This window comes from Neofelis nebulosa, chromosome 8 (genome assembly GCF_028018385.1).
Source record: "Neofelis nebulosa isolate mNeoNeb1 chromosome 8, mNeoNeb1.pri, whole genome shotgun sequence".
Taxonomy (NCBI): Eukaryota; Metazoa; Chordata; class Mammalia; order Carnivora; family Felidae; genus Neofelis; species Neofelis nebulosa.
Window position 1 is genome coordinate 77775279 of NC_080789.1, and position 21342 is coordinate 77796620.

The 21342-nt window shown below is 40.9% G+C and overlaps 1 protein-coding gene and 1 long non-coding RNA gene across 7 annotated transcripts in view; one reads left to right on the forward strand and one right to left on the reverse strand.

Annotated features, from left to right (window-relative positions):
* Window positions 1–21342, reverse strand: part of FGD4 (FYVE, RhoGEF and PH domain containing 4) — a 253092-nt gene that overhangs the window by 190723 nt on the left and 41027 nt on the right. The gene's annotated exons all lie outside the window — the stretch shown is intronic.
* Window positions 1–21342, forward strand: part of LOC131519783 (uncharacterized) — a 56403-nt gene that overhangs the window by 17532 nt on the left and 17529 nt on the right. The window contains exons 2-6 of one of the 2 annotated variants that reach the window (XR_009265791.1): window positions 2384–2663; window positions 5526–5667; window positions 7419–7549; window positions 9012–9201; window positions 9891–10109. This is a non-coding gene — a long non-coding RNA (uncharacterized LOC131519783). Of the gene's footprint in view, window positions 1–2383; window positions 2664–5525; window positions 5668–7418; window positions 7550–9011; window positions 9202–9890; window positions 10110–21342 lie in introns of those variants that run through there. The other variant, XR_009265792.1, reaches the window with a different exon arrangement.

Consider the following 21342-nt stretch of genomic DNA (forward strand, 5'->3'; position numbering starts at 1 on the left):
GTAACAAAAACCTAAAATCTATACCAGCTTGAGTCTCAGTGATGGGCAGAATCAAGAAGGGTCTCTAGGAGACAGTTAATAAAGATCTGAAAAACATGAAGAAATGCCGCTGGTGGCTAAAGAAAGGGAGTCTACATCCTGCACTGACAGAATAACTAGCAAACCCAAAGCATGCAATAGCATGGAAATAGAAAGGGCACCTAACGGACTCATGCATCAGACTAAGGAGAATTTCAGCAAGAATGCTGAAAGTACTAAGTGGTTCATGTTAGCTGCCTATGATAAAATACAGGAGTAGTGAGATGAACTAAAAAGGAACCGTTTGGTTCCTTTTCAAGAAGAATTTAGAGGAAATATAGAGGAGCCAAACTTGATGGGTTCAAAATAAAACCATTCCTCATTTCAGCATCTTAGCACAAAGTAAGCTCAAAGTGAGACATGGCTCAAGGCCAAGATCAAATCCTGTGCTGCCAGTAAGATGTGGCCTCAACCTTTTTTGAGCTATCAAAGATGTTAGGTGCTTGGTTCCTCATAGACTATGTTAGACCAGTGGTTCTAAAACTCTGTGTGCACCAGACTCAGCTGGGGTTGAGGCATGGGTGTTAAAACCCAGACTGCTGCACCCAATTTTCAGGTCTGGAATGGGGTCTGACCTCTGTAGTCTCCAGGTGATATTAATGCTGCTGCTACAGAGACCACACTTTGCAAATCACAGAGCTAGACCAAAAGGCTTTGAAGAATTTTCAGTGTGATTCGAAGAACCATCTCTCCTAGACAGTAGAGCTCGTAAGACTCTTAAAGATATTTTCATATAACCCCTGACTTAAAGGCAGTTCAAGGTAGACCCCTGTCTCAAAGAGATTTGTGGGAATGGTTTATAATGTTGTGAACCCAAAGAGATCTGTGACAATACACATAAAAACTCTGAAAAACATTATCAACGGAAAGAGCATTGGTGTGGACTAAAGAGACATTTCAAAATGAAAAATACTAGGGCCCTTTTTCAGACAGGAAGGGGCTACAAACATAAGTCATTTCTTATGGAAAAGTAAGATTCAGAGGACATAACCAAGAGCCTAGAGGGCGGAGACCAGAGCCACGAAGAACCACCCCGGTTAGAAACTTGTCATGAAACCACTGACATTTACCTAGCTGATTTTAGAACCGCTGTGGACCAGGGAGGGCTAGGTGTCTCCCATTTCCCTGCTCTGTATTTTCAAAAAAAAATAACAGCATTACTGAGATATAATTCACCTACCATATGATTTACCCAAAGTTTGCAACTCAGGTTTTTAGGATATTCACAGATACAAGCAAGTTACTTTTAAAAAATTCCATTACCGGGGCGCCTGGGTGGCTCAGTTGGTTAAGCATCCGACTTTGGCTCAGGTCATGATCTCGCGGTCCGTGAGTTCGAGCCCCGCGTCGGGCTCTGTGCTGACAGCTCAGGGTCTGAAGCCTGTTTCAGATTCTGTGTCTCCCTCTCTCTGCCCCTCCCCCGTTCATGCTCTGTCTCTCTCTGTCTCAAAAATAAACGTTAAAAAAAAAAAATTAAAAAAGAAAATTCCATTACCTCAAAAGAAACCTGTACTCTTTAGTTATCACCCCCATATACCCATCCCACCCATATACTCACCTCTAAGAAGATGCTAATCTACTTTGTCTTTATAGATTTGCCCATTCTGGACATTTCATATTGATGGAATCATACACTATGTGGTGTCCATGACCCACTTCTTGCACCTAGCACATTTTCAAGGTTCATCCACGTTGTAATATGTATCAGTACTTCATTCCGTTGTATGGATACACTACATTTCATGTATCTGTTCATCAGTTGATAGATATTTGAGTTGTTTCCACCTTTTGGCTATTATAACGTTATGTTATATTCCTGTACAAGTTTTGGGTGGGCATATGTTTTCTCTTGGATATACACTTAGGAAAGGTCAAATGTTAACTATGTTTAACCTTTTGTGGAACTGCCAGACTGTTTCCAAAGCAATGGCATCATTTTACATCTCCACCAGCAGTGTATCCTTGTGACTTCTCCACAGCCTCCGATGCCTTTTTGAAGGGGAGCGTCTGTGGCAATTTTCCTGTCCCTGTCTTGCCATTGCATGTTGGGTCAGGGGAGGAGAGCAAATAATTTGTGCCTTTAGTTCACAGGTATTTGGTTGAGAACAGCTGCACCAAAAGAGCCTCATCTGTACCTGGATCTGACATGAATGAGCTCCTGGACTCAAGCTAACATAGCAATAGAGCAAGACTTGTGGGAGTCTTGGGTGTGGGCGAGTGCAGCGTGCAAGTGTGTGAGTGGCCAGAGTGTGCCCTGTGGTAAATTGCTGTTCTGGTGATCACCTCCAATGAACCACCCTTGTAGGTATCCACTCCTTGTGGAGTTCTTTCCCACATGGACTCTGGGCTGGGCCGATTACTGCTTGAACCATCAGACAATGACAAAAATGATGCAGTGCCAGTTGTAGGCCTAGCCCTTAACTGCTTGGGCAGCATCCTCTTCTTCCATTTGGAACCCAGATACCACAAGGCAACCTAAGCCGCCACTGGGTCCCAGCTGATCTCCCCAACCAAGCCTCAGAGGACGACAGCCATCCCAGCATCCAGATGATACCACAAAAAAACAGAACCTCCTGGACAACTCCGTGAGTCACGAGATAAATTGCTGTTTTAGACTATCTGGTTTTGGAGTGGTTTGTTGCACTGCCATAAATAACCCCAACAAGTCCCTTTTAGTGGCATTTTAAGCTTCACTTCTCTCTAGGCATGACAGACTAAATTATAAAGAAATATACTGTGCAGTAAACTTTTTTTCCCCTCTAAAAGCTTAATCTATTGTACTTAGGATCAATTCAGCAATCATCGAAGCATATGAAATACACCTTCTAAGTCTCAGGAGAATTTCCTTAGAGTCTATCTTAGAGTGTAAGTGACTAATAGTGACAAAAACTTAAAAGTTTCCATTTTCAGTAAAAAACAATAAGCAGCTGCACAAGCCATCAAAGAGGACTGGCCACGGATGGGAATCTCAGCATCAGCTGACATCTCCTGGTGCTCAGCAAGGCACACGAGGAGCACAGACAAATGTGAGGAAAGTCCCTGAGTATCAGATAAATTCACAACAGGCATTCGGAAGACAGGCGAGGGATAGACAAATGCCAAGCAGTCTGTGGTAATGGCCAGAATTCCTCAAGGCACAGTCACGGGGTGAAGATGGCAGGTCTTTTGAAGCCAGTTGTTATGGCAACCAGAAAGGATTTTTAACATCAGTGACACCAGTAAGAATTTCTAAACTCTTATGCTATGTTTTCTCTTATGCTGACACGGCTGCTGTCCTTTTGCTTAGCTCCTCTTTCTTTATTCTTATTTTTAATGTTTGAGAGAGAAACAGAAAGTGTGTGCGTGACTGGGGGAAGGGCAGAGAGAGAGGGAGACAGAATCCCAAGCAGGCCCTGCACTGTCAGCGCAGAGCCCAATGCGAGGCTCCATCTCATGGCCATGAGATCATGACCTGAACCAAAATGAAGAGTCTGACACAACTGAGCTACCCAGGCACCCCTGCTCCTCTGGATTTAACGGGCTCTCACATGTCTTTTCCAGTCACCCTTGACTTTCAGTTCATGCAAGGATGCTGGAGGCTTTCTGCATCTCGAGAATACGGACAATAATAAATTCCTTATAGCATAGAATTATTCTAATTTTCACAGAATAATGCATTAAAAAGTTCCAGACATATAATAAACTCCCAATATATTACACTATCAATATACTATATGTGCTAACTTTGTTCAATTACATCTGCCCTAAAAACAATGACTTTCAAGGAAAAAATGTAAATAGAGTATCAACTCATTAACCTATTAATAGACAACTCGTTTAAACAAACTGTAGTACAGCTATACAGTGAGATGCTAACGTAGAAGAAATAATAGGGGTGCCTGGGTGGCTCACTTGATTAAGCATCAGATTTTGGCTCAGATCATGATCTCCCAGTCCGAGAGTTCGAGCTCCACATCAGGCTCTGCGCTGACAGCTCAGAGCCTGGAGTCTACTTTGGATTCTGTGTCTCCCTCTCTCTCTGCCCCTCTCCCCTTGTGCTCTCTCTCAAAAATAAATAAAAGTTAAAAAAAAAATTTTTTTAAAGAAATAATAAAGGAAGAGGACTTTGGAAATTTGATGTGGAAAATTTCTAATACATACAAATGAAAAAAACAAGGTTAAAGAACACACAATCCTATTTTTAAAAAATGTTTATTTATTTTTGAGAGAGAGAGAGAGACAGACAGACAGACAGCGTGCAAGTCGGGGAGCAGCAGAGAGAGAAGTAGACACAGAATCTGAAACAGGCTCCAGGCTCTGAGCTGTCAACACAGAGACCAACACGGGGCTTCAACTTGGAAACAGCAAGATCATGACCAGAGCTGAAGCTGGACACTCAACTGACTGAGCCACCAAGGCATCCCCATATAAGTCCATTTTAAAAATAAGTATATACTTGGGGTGCCTGGGTGGCTCAGTTGGTTAAGGGTCTGACTTTGGCTCAGGTCATGATCTGATAGCTCATGAGTTTAAACCTTGCATCGGGCTCTGTGCTGACAGCTCAGAGCCTGGAGCCTGCTTTGGATTCTGTGTCTTCCTCTCTCTGCCTCTACCGTGCTCACACATGCGCTCTCTGTCAAAAATAAACAAACATTAAAAAAAAAAAAAAAGCATACACTCTGTACATGCATAGAAAAAAAATCTGGTAAAAACCACCAGACTCCATGGACACCACAATTTGGGTGGGAATTTCAGTTTCTACAGAATATATTGCTATAATGCTTGGTTTTTTAATAATAAGCACATGAGTCTTATAAACAGAAAAACATAAATGTAAAGACCACAGATCCTTCTTTAAAAATATCATGCTTTTACCTGAATTCGTTCACAAGGTTTTCAGCGTTCATTCTTCTTTAGCACTCAGAGCAGCTCAAGTCTGTTTTTAGAACAGTGTCAGAAGCTGCTATATGAGCTGTTTCCTGTATGGGGCAGCTATTTTTAATTAATGAACATTTTGTTGTAAGAGTTCACTGGAAATAAAACCACCAGTCTGCAAGTCAGACTAAAGAAAAGCTTACTCTGTAGAAAGATTTCAGTTATAAAAACATACTCTAAAAGGTATTTGACAGTATGTAATATTTACTTTATTAATAAAAACTTTATTTCCATAGTGATACTAAGATCCATCTCATTTAAAAATTCCTCAAAGAAATCTACATTCCATTTCATTACTCCTAAAAAAAAAAAAATACAGCATCCTTCCTATCATAGGCACTCAAATGTGAGTTGTGGGGAACATCAGAGGTGAGACAGAAAAGAGATGAATTACAAAAATAGAATAATGGTTTCCAAACATTTATTGAGCAACAATGTGAAAATGCTGTTCTATTCTGACTCGAAGAATTAAAATTGGGGTTACTCTATCTGTAAGTATATTAGTAACATAATCATCCCTTCTAATTAATTAGATTCCCCCCAAGTTTATGAGACAATATGGCTCAAGAGACAGCTACTATAGAAACAAGTTATATTTATCTACCCAGTTCCTCAACCCACGGGTTCACAGCACTACAAGGAGATCTCTCGGAGAGCCAACAGCAGGAACAGTAGGTAAGAACTCAATGGTTAGGGAGCAGCACCAGAGTTCGAAAGGCCCCACCCAAGCCACTCCCCGCCAGAACAAAAATAGGATTTTCCTGCAGATCTAAGAGAAGGTTCTAAGAAGTCCCCTCCTCCCTGCACTGTGTGTAGTAAAGTGTCTGGTCACAAAAACAAGGGTTGATTGTTCTCTTGCCAAACTGTACTCCTCCTGACAGGTGGCAATCCACCCATTTATACTAAACTCTACCCATACCCTTTCCACTCACCACTTCCCTAAATTCCTTGCATTTGTAGACTGTTACACAATTTTAAAAGTACCTTCTTATCCATTAATTTAACTCAAGCAGGTTATAGGATTTCTACCTAATACATGGAACAAAAAAATGCTGGCATTTAAAACACATTCTGAGGATGGGATGGTAAAGGCTCTAATGTCCTAAGAAGGCTTTGCTTATAGCACATCGTGCAGAGGGTTGTGATGGTTAATTTTATGTGTCCACTTGGAGGGTGTTTTTGGATAAGATTAACATTTAAATCAGTGAATACTGCCAATCAACACCACAATGAGATACCACCTCACATCTCTCAGAATGGTTAGAATTAACAACTCAGGAAAGAACAGATGTTGGTGAAGATGTGGAGAAAGGGGAACCCTTTTACACTGTTGGTGGGAATGCAAACTGGTGCAGCCACTCTGAAAAACAGTATATGGAGGTTCCTCAAAAAATTAAAACTAGAGCTACCCTAAGACCCAGCAATTGCACTACTAGGGATGTTGTATCCGAAGGATACAAAAATGCTGAAGGGGCACATATATACATACATACATACATACCACGTGTGGTTATGCTTCATCCTAACTTCCCCCACCACATCAGCCTTCTCTCATCCTGCAGCCGTCCAATGTGGCCTGCCATCACTGAGCAGCGCCACCCACAGGGCATCGCTGTACATCCACTCACAGAGCTACTTCTCCAGGCTCTACTTCTGGCCCCTCCCACCCATCTTCCCATGAAGATGGTACCCACAGCCTACCCTGACAATTGCCATGTTGGCACTTACTTTTCTGCCACCAAACCAACATTGTGAAATATTTCTTGCATATAAGCTTTTAAAACATATACTTTCTAGCACTTTCTATCGTCTTTACCTCTACCTCATCATCTCTCATTTCCACAACATATCCTGTCCTAGGGTCACTTTAGCACGCCAGCTTTTGATCCCTATCACAAATTGAACTTGTTGACAGAATAGGTATTATACACACTTCACAGATGACGACACAGAGGTAGAAAGAGATGAAGTGACTTGTGTAAGTTCAGATTATAAGTGAACAACAAAATTACAATTAGGACCCATTTTCTATTAACTTAGTTTAATTTCTGTTATACACGGAGGCTATATAACAGTATCATAAGCATAAGATCTGGAGTCAGGTTATGCTTGCTCTACTACTTATCAAACTATGACCCTCAGGTCTATGAAGCTATTAGTTTATTAATCTAAACTATTAGTGGCTTGATTTCCTCATCTGTAAAAACTACAGTAGTATTGACTTTCAAGGGGATTTTAAGGAGGATTTCCTAAGCTAAAATGGGTAAAACACTTTGAACACTGTCTGACACATAAGAAACTCTTAGTAAACTTTATCCACTCTCCTTATTGTTTATAATTTAATCAGCCTTTCTACAGTTATGGTACAAATGACCTACTTACACTTATCCTTTTTCTTTAATCAATCGTAAAATCTTAAATTTCAGCTGGATGTGGCCAAATACACTTAAAAGCCACTGATGAATCCAGTGTTTATTCACCTAGAATGGTTTACTGCACTGCATGTCAATAAGTACTTCAAAGAAACTGGACACAGAAAGGAAAAATCACAACTCAGGTAACATTTCTACCTGTTGAGCTGGCTAGTTATTGGCTATGTGAAATAGCCAGTCAGTACAGCACTTAATTTTGTCCCTTATGAGGTCACTTTATAGAATGCTGGCCAAACACAGTATTTTTTTTATTTTTATTTTTTATTTTTTTTCAATATATGAAGTTTATTGTCAAATTGGTTTCCATACAACACCCAGTGCTCATCCCAAAAGATGCCTTCTTCAATACCCATCACCTACCCTCCCCGCCCTCCCACCTCCCATCAACCCTCAGTTTGTTCTCAGTTTTGAAGAGTCTCTTATGCTTTGGCTCTCTCCTACTCTAACCTCTTTTTTTTTCCTTCCCCTCTCCCATGGGTTTCTGTTAAGTTTCTCAGGATCCCCATAAGAGTGAAAACATATGGTATCTGTCTTTCTCTGTATGGCTTATTTCACTTAGCATAACACTCTTCAGTTCCATCCACATTGCTACAAAGGGCCATATTTCATTCTTTCTCATTGCCATGTAGTACTCCATTGTGTATATAAACCACAATTTCTTTATCCACTCATCACTTGATGGACATTTAGGCTCTTCCCATAATTTGGCTATTGTTGAGAGTGCTGCTATAAACATTGGGGTACAAGTGCCCCTATGCATCAGTACTCCTGTATCCCTTGGGTAAATTCCTAGCAGTGCTACTGCTGGGTCATAGGGTAGGTCTATTTTTAATTTTATGAGGAACCTCCACACTGTTTTCCAGAGTGGCTGCACCAATTTGCATTCCCACTAACAGTGCAAGAGGGTTCCCGGACCAAACACAGTATTGATATGGCTACATTCTCAACTCAAACGGCAAATACACTGCGTGATCCTATTCGTCTGCCATTTTGACCTTGGGCCTCTACCCAACACATTCAATTATTCTGCCCACGTGGATTAATGCTGCTGTGAAGATGTGGGCAGGTGGTCAGAATATCTGAGCTTTCATTTAAATTCTCACACAACCTTTTCAGACCTCAGTATTGACAATAATGATACCACCACCACCACCACCCCCACTACTTCACAGGTTTTTCAGAAAAACAAAAAACAAAGCAAAACAAAAAAACAGTCAAGACAAACCATAAAAAACAGGCATTTAACTCAGGCTTCCAAGTCTGCTGCACAGAGGGGGAAAAATCGTGTGTGGGGACGGCATCAATGTTTCTCCAAATGAAGGCATCTTACCATTTTATTAGCATTTAATCCACAATAAGAATACTTCTGACACTGATGCTTTTTATTTCATATTGTAAAAGGCTTTGTTATGAAGATTTCTCGCAGTAAGGCAGACCAGAATTGACGTTTTTACCCTCCTCTGCTAACTCTGTGACTTTGAGCAAGCTAACTAACATTTTAGATTCCTGGGTCTTGTTTGCTTGTTTGCTTTTTGGTACTGGTGGTCTTATTGAACGAAGAAGACAATTTTACCTTTTCTCTCACAGGGTTATGAGGAGCAAGTGAGGTCACACACACCAAGTTATGAACAAGGCAGCAGCAGTCAACACTGCTGCCCTACTCCTCCAGCAGTGAGGAGGCAGTCGGTTTCATTCGCGCCTGGATTTCCAAAGCTGTCTAAGTGGATTTGCTAAGTGATGGGACTTAACACAAGAACTGATTCAAGAACTACAAGAAGTAAGTTTAAAACCCACCCACAGAAAAAACACAGGGTGAGTAAAAGTTTTAGCAACACTGTTAGTTGGGATTCACAGTACCTATGTTGCATTTTCTTTTAGCTCTCACAGCCTTAAATCATATCCCTGGCACAAGTAAGTGTAGGGAGAGCTGATAAAAATGACAATGCCTGGGGCACCTAAGTGGTTCAGTTGGTTGAGCACCTGACTCTTGATTTTGGGTCAGGTCATGATACCAGGGTCATGGGATCGAGCCCTGTATCAGGCTCCATGCTGAGTGTGAAACCTGCTTAAGATCCTCTCTCTCTTTCCCTCTGCCTCTCTCCCCAACTAATGCTCTCTCCCTCTAAAAACAAAACAAAACAAAACAAAACAAAACAAAAAAAAAAACAGAAAAAGAAAAAGGAAATGTCAATGCCCCATCTGCCTCACCAAGATCTAGGACCCAAACTCACATATTTCAAGAGGTACAATCTGTAGGAGTGCTAACAATACTGACTCCATGTTTGGCCCTCCATCTTGTTCATGTTTGCTCAATGACCTCTCTTCGGGCTACGTGTCCCAGGTCCCTTGGACATTGACATACATACCTTAGGGATACCTGCCAAGGCCAGAATGGGTTTAGGCTTATTTTGGCTTCCCGGGAATCTGTTAAAGATAACATAGACTTCCTTCTTTCCTGACGCACAGGAGGTGCCACAAGATTTAAAGGGTATGTGCAAGCCCTGTGAGGTGCGTGTCAACTTTTGGTCTCACTACAGTGCGCTTCTGCATGTCCCCTCACTTCATAAAGTCTGTGGACAAAGGTCTGGATTTTGCTGAGAATAACTCTGAAGCTGCTGTGGATTGTCCTTGCCCTATCTCCCCCCGTGTCAGTAAGGTACCCTGAATACAACTCTGTAAAAGATACGCAGTGTCCTTCTTTGTTTCCTGGTCTCCAAGTCCCCGCTCTGTTTGAGAGATACTTCACTATCTCTCCTCCACCTTCTAACACCTTCTCATTTTAAATTTGGCCCTGGATGTTTGCAATCTGCCAAAAAAGAATGTTTTCTTATCATCTTTTTCTCTAAGGCATAAGATTTTTCAAAATGTGGTTTCATCCCATTAGCAAGTCCAGCAGAAAATAGAGTATGTAAGCACACAGGAAGGCTAAATTTTATCCCAGATACACACATGCTCACACATGCACAGATAGTGTTGTACTGGGTTGTGGTTAAAAAGTTTGAAAATCACTATTCAAAAGCACAGTTACTAACTGCTTTCCTTTTGAAAACAGGTAACTGACAATAACACTGCTTTTTAAAAGGTCATTGCTATTATAAAAGACAGTTTAAAAGGCTGGACTGTTGGGGCACCTGGGTGGCTCAGTCGGTTAAGTGTCCGACTCTTGATCTCAACTCAGGTCACGATTTCACAATTTGTGAGACTGAACCCTGTGTTGGACTGCAGTGTCTGCTTAGGATTCTCTTTCTCCCTCTCTCTGCCCCTCCCCCTGCCTCCCTTTCTCTCTCTGTCTCAAAATAAATAAACTTAAAAAGAAATTTAAAAATAAAAGCCTGGACTATTAAAAAAGAAAGTTCTTCCTCCTACTGAACACTTCAGTCCAAATGATCATTAAAATGCCCAAATAACTGATATATCTCCAAGTCAAGACACATATATGAAAGAATCAGTAGGGAGAGAACAGGTACAAAGGAAAATAGGGAAGATGGCGGCGTAGGAGGACGCTGGGCTCACCGTGCGTCCTGCTGATCACTTAGATTCCACCTACACCTGCCTAAAGAACCCAGAAAACCGCCAGAGGATTAGCAGAAAGGAGTCTCCGGAGCCAAGCGCAGACGAGAGGCCCACGGAAGAGGGTAGGAAGGGCGGCGAGGCGGTACATGCTCCACGGACTGGCGGGAGGGAGCCGGGGCGGAGGGGCGGCTCGCCGGCCAAGCAGAGCCCCCGAGTCGGGCTGGCAAAAGCGGAGGGGCCGGACGGACTGTGTTCCGACAGCAAGCGCGACTTAGCGTCTGGGAGGTCAGAAGTTAACAGCTCTGCTCAGAAAGCGGGAAGGCTGGAGGACAAAGGGAGGGAGAGCTGCTGAGCCCCCGGACGGCAGAGCTCAGCTTGGCGGGGAACAAAGGCGCTCGCCAGCGCCATCTCCCCCGCCCATCCCCCAGCCAAAATCCCAAAGAGAACCAGTTCCTGCCAGGGAACTTGCTCGCTCCGCGCAAACACCCAACTCTGTGCTTCTGCGGAGCCAAACCTCCGGCAGTGGATCTGACTCCCTCCCGCTGCCACAGGGCCCCTCCTGAAGTGGATCACCTAAGGAGAAGCGAGCTAAGCCTGCCCCTCCCGCCCCCGTGCACCTTGCCTACCCACCCCAGCTAATACGCCAGCTCCCCAGCACCACAAGCCTGGCAGTGTGCAAGTAGACCAGACGGGCCACACCACCCCACAGTGAATCCCGCCCCTAGGAGAGGGGAAGAGAAGGCACACACCAGTCTGACTGTGGCCCCAGCGGTGGGCTGGGGGCAGACATCAGGTCGGACTGCGGCCCCGCCCACCAACTCCAGTTATACACCACAGCACGGGGGAAGTGCCCTGCGGGTCCTCACCACTCCAGGGACTATCCAAAATGACCAAACGGAAGAATTCCCCTCAGAAGAATCTCCAGGAAATAACAACAGCCAATGAGCTGATCAAAAAGGATTTAAATAATATAACAGAAAGTGAATCTAGAATAATAGTCATAAAATTAATCGCTGGGCTTGAAAACAGTATACAGGACAGCAGAGAATCTCTTGCTACAGAGATCAAGGGACTAAGGAACAGTCACGAGGAGCTGAAAAACGCTTTAAACGAAATGCAAAACAAAATGGAAACCACGACGGCTCGGATTGAAGAGGCAGAGGAGAGAATAGGTGAACTAGAAGATAAAGTTATGGAGAAAGAGGAAGCTGAAAGAAAGAGAGATAAAAAAATCCAGGAGTATGAGGGGAAAATTAGAGAACTAAGTGATACACTAAAAAGAAATAATATACGCATAATTGGTATCCCAGAGGAGGAAGAGAGAGGGAAAGGTGCTGAAGGGGTACTTGAAGAAATTATAGCTGAGAACTTCCCTGAACTGGGGAAGGAAAAAGGCATTGAAATCCAAGAGGCACAGAGAACTCCCTTCAGACGTAACTTGAATCGATCTTCTGCACGACATATCATAGTGAAACTGGCAAAATACAAGGATAAAGAGAAAATTCTGAAAGCAGCAAGGGATAAACGTGCCCTCACATATAAAGGGAGACCTATAAGACTCGTGACTGATCTCTCCTTTGAAACTTGGCAGGCCAGAAAGGCTTGGCACGATATCTTCAGTGTGCTAAACAGAAAAAATATGCAGCCGAGAATCCTTTATCCAGCAAGTCTGTCATTTAGAATAGAAGGAGAGATAAAGGTCTTCCCAAACAAACAAAAACCGAAGGAATTTGTCACCACGAAACCAGCCCTACAAGAGATCCTAAGGGGGATCCTGTGAGACAAAGTACCAGAGACTTCACTACAAGCATAAAACATACAGACATCACAATGACTCTAAACCCGTATCTTTCTATAATAACACTGAATGTAAATGGATTAAATGCGCCAACCAAAAGACATAGGGTATCAGAATGGATAAAAAAACAAGACCCATCTATTTGCTGTCTACAAGAGACTCATTTGAGATCTGAGGACACCTTTAGATTGAGAGTGAGGGGATGGAGAACTATTTATCATGCTACTGGAAGCCAAAAGAAAGCTGGAGTAGCCATACTTATATCAGACAAACTAGACTTTAAATTAAAGGCTGTAACAAGAGATGAAGAAGGGCATTATATAATAATTACAGGGTCTATCCATCAGGAAGAGCTAACAATTATAAATGTCTATGCGCCAAATACCGGAGCCCCCAGATATATAAAACAGTTACTCATAAACATAAGCAACCTTATTGATAAGAATGTGGTCATTGCAGGGGACTTTAACACCCCACTTACAGAAATGGATAGATCATCTAGACACACAGTCAATAAAGAAACAAGGGCCCTGAATGATACACAGGTACAAAGGAAAATATATTCTATTAATTCCAGTCATGGTGCTAGATTATATGCCAGGTACACCTCTAGAATTCCCCCTTTAATCCACCTAACCCTGTAAGTATCACAATGTGGTAGCTAGATTTCATAGTTCTTCATTTTAATTCATAACCTAATGAAGGTCATTTTCTTGCAGTCACAGGACTGACAAGGTTGGTCATTACACCTCTTGACCAGCAGTGCCTGATTTAGGCAGAATAGGGTCCACATTCAGGATTATGGATAAAGGTACAATTTAGAACATCCTTCAGTCTCTTAGTTTTCTCCTTAAATAGACTGCGCTCAAAACAATAGCTTAATTGGCACAGAACTGGAACTCAAAGAGCAAGAACAGCCAGTGACTTGCTCTAAGATGTTGGGAAAGCCAATTTCTATGGACCTCTATTTGTACGGCAGAACTTTGCAGTTTCTGATAGCTAAGATTTTAATGATTCATGCCTTTAAGAGGACACATTCTAAGGAACAAATTCTATCCCCAGAAACTTTATCAGAATTAAAATAAGGACATAATTTAAATAAGTAGCAGAAAAACAAACCCTATGGCGCAAATTCTTTTCCTGTAGCACCCTGACTGCCTATACCCTCTCCCACCTCCACAAGAATGGCTGACCTGGCCTCCTAACCTTATAGGTCTGCCTAGAATTCTTGCCTGTCCTGCCACCTAGTGGCAGCAAGGATTCACATGACCAGAGCAAATGATGACTCTTGTGTTCAAAGGCTGTTCCCTCAGCCACCTGCTGAGAATGACTGTCCCCTTGGGACTCTGGCCTTCAGATGCCTCCTATCTCACAAAAAAACTGGTCTTCATTAGGACAACCTTAATTTCCAGAGGAGCCATCAATTGAGAAGCCACTATATTCGCTAATATTTGTTTAAATGGTAAAACATACAGATGGGATTTTAAAGGGACTCAAAGACTCATACAAGTAGAAAATGATCTCTTCAAAGATATCATCCATCTCTTGGGGGCACCTGGGTGGCTCAGTTGGTTAAGCGTCCAACTTCAGCTTAAGTCATGATCTCATGGTCTCATGGTTCATGAGTTTGAGCCCCACATTAGGCTTTCTGCTGTCAGTGCAGAGCCCACATAGGATCCTCTGCCTGCCCCCACTCCATCCCTCCCCACCCCCACACTATCTCTCTCAAAAATAAGTAAACATTACAAAAATAAAAAATAAATTAAAAATAAAAGAAATTATCCATCTACTGGATTCAAGGGCACTGTGCTACACAACTCTGGGGGTCTGAAGGAGCATTCACAACCTAGCATATATGAAGGGCACGCCATGGACTATTCGCATATGCCCAAGGGCCCTGATAAGACTCGTTACTATCCAAAACTTGCTATACAAAACTTGTCAGAATTCCCCCTTACTTCTTTCTTTGCATCAGGAGACTCCTGGCCTTATATGCAAAACTAAGCCCCAGAAATGCTTACTTATTTAAAAAAAAATCTTCAAACAAACCTTTAACAATCCTTATTAGTAAGGGGTCAAATGGCCGGTAGCTTCTACAGCTCTCTGTTGGTTCCCACTTTACATTCAAAATAGAAAAACTCTCTGTGGGGAATGGGCAAGTAGGTGAAAGGGATTAAGAGGTACCAACTTCCAGTTATAAACAAAGTCATGGGGATGAAAAGTACAGCATAGGGAATATAGTCAATAATATTGTAACAATTTTATATGGTGACAGATGGTAGCTGCACTTACGATGAGCACAGCCTAATGTACAGAGTTGCTGAATCACTATGTTGTATACCTGAAACTACAGTAACATTGTGTCTCAACTGTAACATCAATAACAAGAGTTAAAACAATAAGAAAAGCTCTCTGTGAATGGTTTCCTGACGCTTAGCCAAAAAGGGATAAAGCAGCATAGGGGTATTTAACACATTTCCTTTCTTTTAATCAAGTTGCCCCTTCCCAGAAGGGAGGAAATAGCAGTTAATCACCTTTGTGTGTGTATGATTTTTTTTTTTTTAATTGTTTCAGTGATAGGCAGAGAAGTTCAGAAAAAAGAGGAGAATCTGTATTAAGAATGTACCATGTGGAGCACTTGGGTGGCTCATTCGGTCAAGCCTCCCACTTCGGTTCAGGTCATGATCTCACAGTTTGTGAGTTCGAGCCCCAGTTGTGCTCCGTGCTGACAGCTCCGAGAGTGGAGCCTGCTTCAGTTTCTGGGTCTCCCTGGCTCTCTGCTCCTCCCCCACTCGTGCTCTCTTTCTCTCTCTTTCTCAAAAATAAATAAGCATTAAAAAAAATTTTTTTTAAAAAGAAGCTACCATGTGACAGACACCAAGCTAAGGCTTTCATATCTATATCTATATCTATATCTATATCTATATCTATATCTATATATATATCTATATGTATGTGTGTGTGTGTGTGTGTATGTGTGTGTGTACACACATACACACACACACACACACACACACACACACACAGGTTATCTTTCCCAAGAAAAATTAGAGCAATGGTAGCACACTCAGAAGTCAATCCCCACTTTGTCAGTTACTGGAGGTACAGCCTTGAAAACATATATAAATTCTCTGAAGCCTAGTTTCCTCCAATGTCATATGGGAACGATACGTTCTATAATGTGCACTAACAGCTATGCACCGTGCCTGGCGTGTGTTGATTGCATTCTCTCCCTTATCACACTGGCTATATTTTCTTGAAACTACTGGAGTCATGGAGGGTGGGGGGGGGAGGGGTGGGCAGCTTCAGAGAACTAGAGTCCCAAGTATTTCTGCACTTACAAACTGTCTCCAGCCTTTTGTCTATTTTAAAAAATATTTGCTGAGGCGTCTGGGTGGCTCAGTCGGTTAAGCGTTCAACTTCGGCTCGGGTCAATCTCATAGTTTGTGGGTTCAAGCCCCATGTCAGGCTCTGTGCTGACAGCTCAGAGCCTGGAGCCTGCTTCAGATTGTGTATCTCCCTCTGTCTCTGCCCCCTGCCCCGACTCATGCTCTCTCTCAAAATACAAATAAATGTTTAAAAAATTTGTTTTAAATAGTTGGAAACTTATTATTTTGAAAATTAAGTTTCATTTTGAATGTAAGTATAAGGTAGCTTCCTCACAGATGAAAAATAAATAAGCAGAAAAAGAAATAATGCATCATTGAATCTGACAATTACCAGAAAAAGGCAAACCATGGAGTAAGCTGTAACGGCATTTAAGGCTGTCACATGGAGAATGGAAAAGTGAATTTTCTAGCAACTTTCCTATGACAGATATGCAGTGTTTACTTGTTAATAACCACCTGACATTATGCAGAAACCAAACCAAATTTATAAGAAAAAGGTCATAGTTAAAACCTTTAAAAAGACAGAAAATAATAGTCACAGGGCAGAGGGCATCAACTGGGAACAAGCAGATACTTGCATTTAAAAAATATACAGCATTCTTAAAATTCCCCCAGGAAGGTTTTTGTTTGCTCTACAGCATCTCTCAGTACTCTGTGCAAATATGTAAATTCCACTTCTGCTAGTTGTCTGAATTCACAGCAAATAAATAATGTACCTGGCAAAAAGACATCAAAAGAAATAAACAAATGAATCAAGGGAAATATTACTACTAAACTCAAGTAAAAGCCTCTTAAGCTCTGAGGCAGTTTTCATTATCTTGTTAGCTTCTAAGACTGAAGAAATCATTTGAAAACTTTTATTACAAGCCTGGAGATACAGAAGGAGACATGAAAACCTTCATCTGACAAGGGCTTAATTAAATGCATCAGTAAATTTTGTATTTACATCAGTTTTAGTTGCTTGAATAGTGCTTATGTTCCTCCCACCCCCCCCCCCCCATATGTTCCTGATTCAAAACAGGACTGACTTTCCAAAGGAAAAATATTTTCCCTAACTGGAATATTCTATTATCATACAAAAGCTTAGAAAAATCAGTATTAACTTTGAACACGATGAATAATTTTTGGACCCTCAGACACAGGAACAAGTAACACACATCATACTTAATTACTATAAATACAACTTCATAACAAATTCACTAGTAATCTACTGGAGAAAATGAGTTACTTGTATTCTTTATCTCAGTTAAAAGCATTTTAAAATGCCCAGCCATTCAATATAAACAATATATAGAAAGCCCATGAATTTTTAAGAGACCTAGGCTGAAATAGTCAATCTGCAATACAGTAATTGTGATCTTGGGCATGCTATTTCATTTCTCTAAGTCAGTTTCACTGTCTATAAAATGATAATATCTATTTCACAGGATTATCATTAACATCATGAAATATATACAGAGGAAACCATAAGGTCTACAGTACCTCGTAGAATCTAAATAGATCCTCAAATAACCAACCTTTCTTTGCCTTAGTTTTTCAGCATCTTTCTCGAAACCAATCCTCCCAATTTTTTTTTTTCATACAACCCATTAAAACTTCTGACTCTGCACCCCAGGACATGACCATTTATAAATTACACATGTACTACTGTACTAATGTATTAAAAAATACACAAAAGTAGAACATTTAATAAGAGGCTCTAAAGATAAAATGAAAAGCTGTTTATTTTTCTTTAATTTTTTAAAGTTTATTTATTCACTTTGAGAGAGAGAGAGAGAATGTGTGTGTGTGTGTGTGTGTGTGTGTGTGTGTGTGTGTACAAGTGGGGGAGGAGCAGAGAGAGAGGGAGAGAGGGAGAGGCTCTGCATCATCAGCACAGAACTCCCAACTGGTGAGATTGTGACCTAAGCCAAAGTCGGATGTTTAACCAACTGAGCCACCCAGGAGCCCTGAAAAGCAGTCTTGGCTTCATATTACTTAATATCTCAAAGCATGGTAAAGCTTAAGTCAAAATTCATACTTCACACTGGATGTACATCCAGACTTCAGAGAGTCTTTGTGATAATTCTGATTTTATCTTTTTGGTCACCTGCTTGTCCTGTCGGGTTAAACAGTCACTTTTTTTGCCTCATCATGTGACTCAGAACTACTAGAAATGTAAACTCTACTATTTACTTGTTTATTTGGGTTTTATTTTTAGGCTTATCTTCAAACTGTGGTTTCCTTAAGAGTATTTTTACATTCATGCACCATTTTGTGAGAGTTTAAAGCTAGACAATATATTCTGTAAATCCACTGAACCAACCACACGCAAACTACAAAGTTCAGGATGCCTGGGTGGCTCAGTCGTTAAGCATCTGACTTCAGCTCAGGTCATGATCTCACAGTTCTTGAGTTTGAGTCCCACATCCCATGAGTACAAGCCCTGCTTGGGGTGAACTCCAGCCCCTCTCTCTGCCCATCTTGGGATTCTTTCTTTCTCTCTGCCCCTCTCTCATGTAAGCCCTCCCCCCACCCCCAACCACCCCAGCCTCTCTCAAAAAAAAAAAAAAAAAAAAAAAAAAAAGTTCAGCAAAATACTAAAAGCAAAAAACAAACAAACAAAAAATCCCTGCCATGCCTTTTGAGTCATAGAATTGCCTTTCTCTTTTCAGGAAGCCTTACCTACCACATGGATGTGAATATGGGACATTCAGACTAGGAAGCCACTATCAACATACACAATAACTAAGATGATATTTCAGCATACATTATAAATGTGGTAAAGATTTTTTAAAAAGAAATTGAAGTTTGAATATTTTCTCCTAACACCTGGATTGTCTTACATATCCCCAAGTATACACACACTTTACACCCCAATTGGCCTTAAACTTTTAATACAGCCTCCTCCAGTCTATGTTCTGCATGGCCTCAAACTGTTACCTTTCTAAATCATAAGTCTGATCATGTTACCCACTCCCTTCTCAGATATCCTCCATGGCACAACAACTCCTTACAGGGTAAATCCAAACCCTTTAGCCTTGCATACAAAGTCTATGATATGGAGAAGGATATTGATGAGGGAGCATAAGGCACACTGAGGACAAAGTTCAAGTTAGCACCCCCCTCCCAGGAGTGTGCTACGTGTGATATTCCTTGGACACTTCCGGCTGCCCAAGAACAGGAAAGGACAAAGAAAACAAATAGTTAAACTGATAAGAGTCTTCACCAGTTTAAAAGAAAAAGGCAATCCCATCAATAGCCTAAAGTCCAGGAACTCCTTACTGTCTTAATGTTGATGCTTTGCTAGAGGGAAAAACAACCTTAGCTTGACAATAGCTAGGCCTCTAGTAATCTGTGAGTCTTTAGCCTATGAAAATCTCTTTGAAAACTTCCTTTTTTACTTTACCTCCCCCAACTCCATGGTATATAACCAGTCATTCTTCACAACCCCAGTGCAGCTCTTTCCGCCCACTTCCAAGAATTCTTTCTTGGCCATCAGCTCTGAACTCCCCCATCACCCCAAAACTTCATATCATCTATACACAGCTTTTCCTCTTACCAATGCCCACACTAAGGCTTATCCTAGAGCCCCACCAAATTGTTAGATGTTTCTAACACGTGGTCTTGCATAGTTTCACCCATTCAGCAAGAATTTATTGGCTATCTATTATATGCCAGGCATTGGGGAAGATAAAGACCCAGTCATTGCCCAGATTTCCAGCACAATAATCAAATAAATAAGATTCCAGCATAATGTGAAAAGTACTCTAATGGAGATTTATGCAAAGTATTATGAAAGCCTGGGGTTGGGATGCTTCTTAGCTCCTTTTGTCAGGTAGGTGTTATCTCCTTCACCCAGAGTATACTAACCTCCCTTATTCCTTGTTCAATAACCTCTTACTAATCCTTCAAAATCAAATTCCAATGTCCATTTTTACTTAATAAACTGGCCTGGAAAGATTTTGTGACTTCTTCCCAGTAGCTGCTATATCACTGAGTCAAATTGTTATAAACACTTACTGCTGTATTATTATGACATTTTCAATGCAACTTTTGTGTAAAGGTAAATCTTAAAATGTTAAAAAAATAGCTGGCAAAGCTGCAAAATAATGATTCCATCTAATGACAACTAGCAAACTTTTAAAGTTAAGATTAGCCATTCAAGAAATGTATTTGCTCCACAGGGGTTTTATTTATCCCCATTTTTAATGGAAACACAATATTCACAGAGGACAGTGCACCCACCACGCTGAATGAATTTTCATAAAATGGACACATTCCAGTAACCCGCACCCAAACTTAGGTCTTTCTGAGTCCCAGTAACAACCTGAACATCTATAGTCCGACACTATAGGAGCAATAATCTAGTTTTTAACTGGACCTTTTTTCAAAAATAAGAACTTTTTTCAATATCAAATTGAGAATTTCAAAGAACAGAAAAATTACAGCAGGAAAATATTTTAGGAATAAATAAGACACTAAATTCAATCAGCTGTACAATCTAATCTGAGACACTCTATTTCAAAACTATCTATTTTCCTTGAAAAGACTTTTAGATTTTTAAATGCATGCTTGCTTCTTCCAAGCTTTATTTTTGTTGAAGGACATAAAATTTTTAAATTAAGACAAAGGCTTAAAAAAAACTTTTGAATTTTGTTTGTGATCCTTATAATAGCAAGAGTCAAACATCCTCCCAAAACCACAATTTACAAACGAAATCTCTTTCAAAAGGCTATCAGCTGGCCCAGCTCTTCCTGCATTTAAATCCTTGAAAATGTGATTTTAGTGAAATGGTGACTGGAGAGATTTTTGAAGGTGTCATCATTCCTGTTGATAATTTCCCCCCTACTAATAGCCAATTATATGAAGAAAGGACCAGCAATTCCAGAACAAGACCTGGCTTCTCCTCTAATGAGTCATTTAGAAAACTTTGCAAATCCCTCAAACTCTATAAACCTGTTTCCTTATCTGTAAAAATAGAGATTACGTTATCGAATAGATGAATATTTCCAAAACAAAAAAGCTCCTTCCAAATTCAGTTATATTTGTGAAGTATTGCTGTTAAATCTAGAATAATGAACATAAAGTCAGAGCCACATTTTAGAGCCCTAACCCTACCAATCTTTGTTCATTGACCTTAATGGAGTCGTTAAATCTCTCTGGGCTTCACTGGTAAGAACAAACAGCAGACCAAATCACTGGCTATGATCATTGTCTGGGTTATGGAACACTTGAA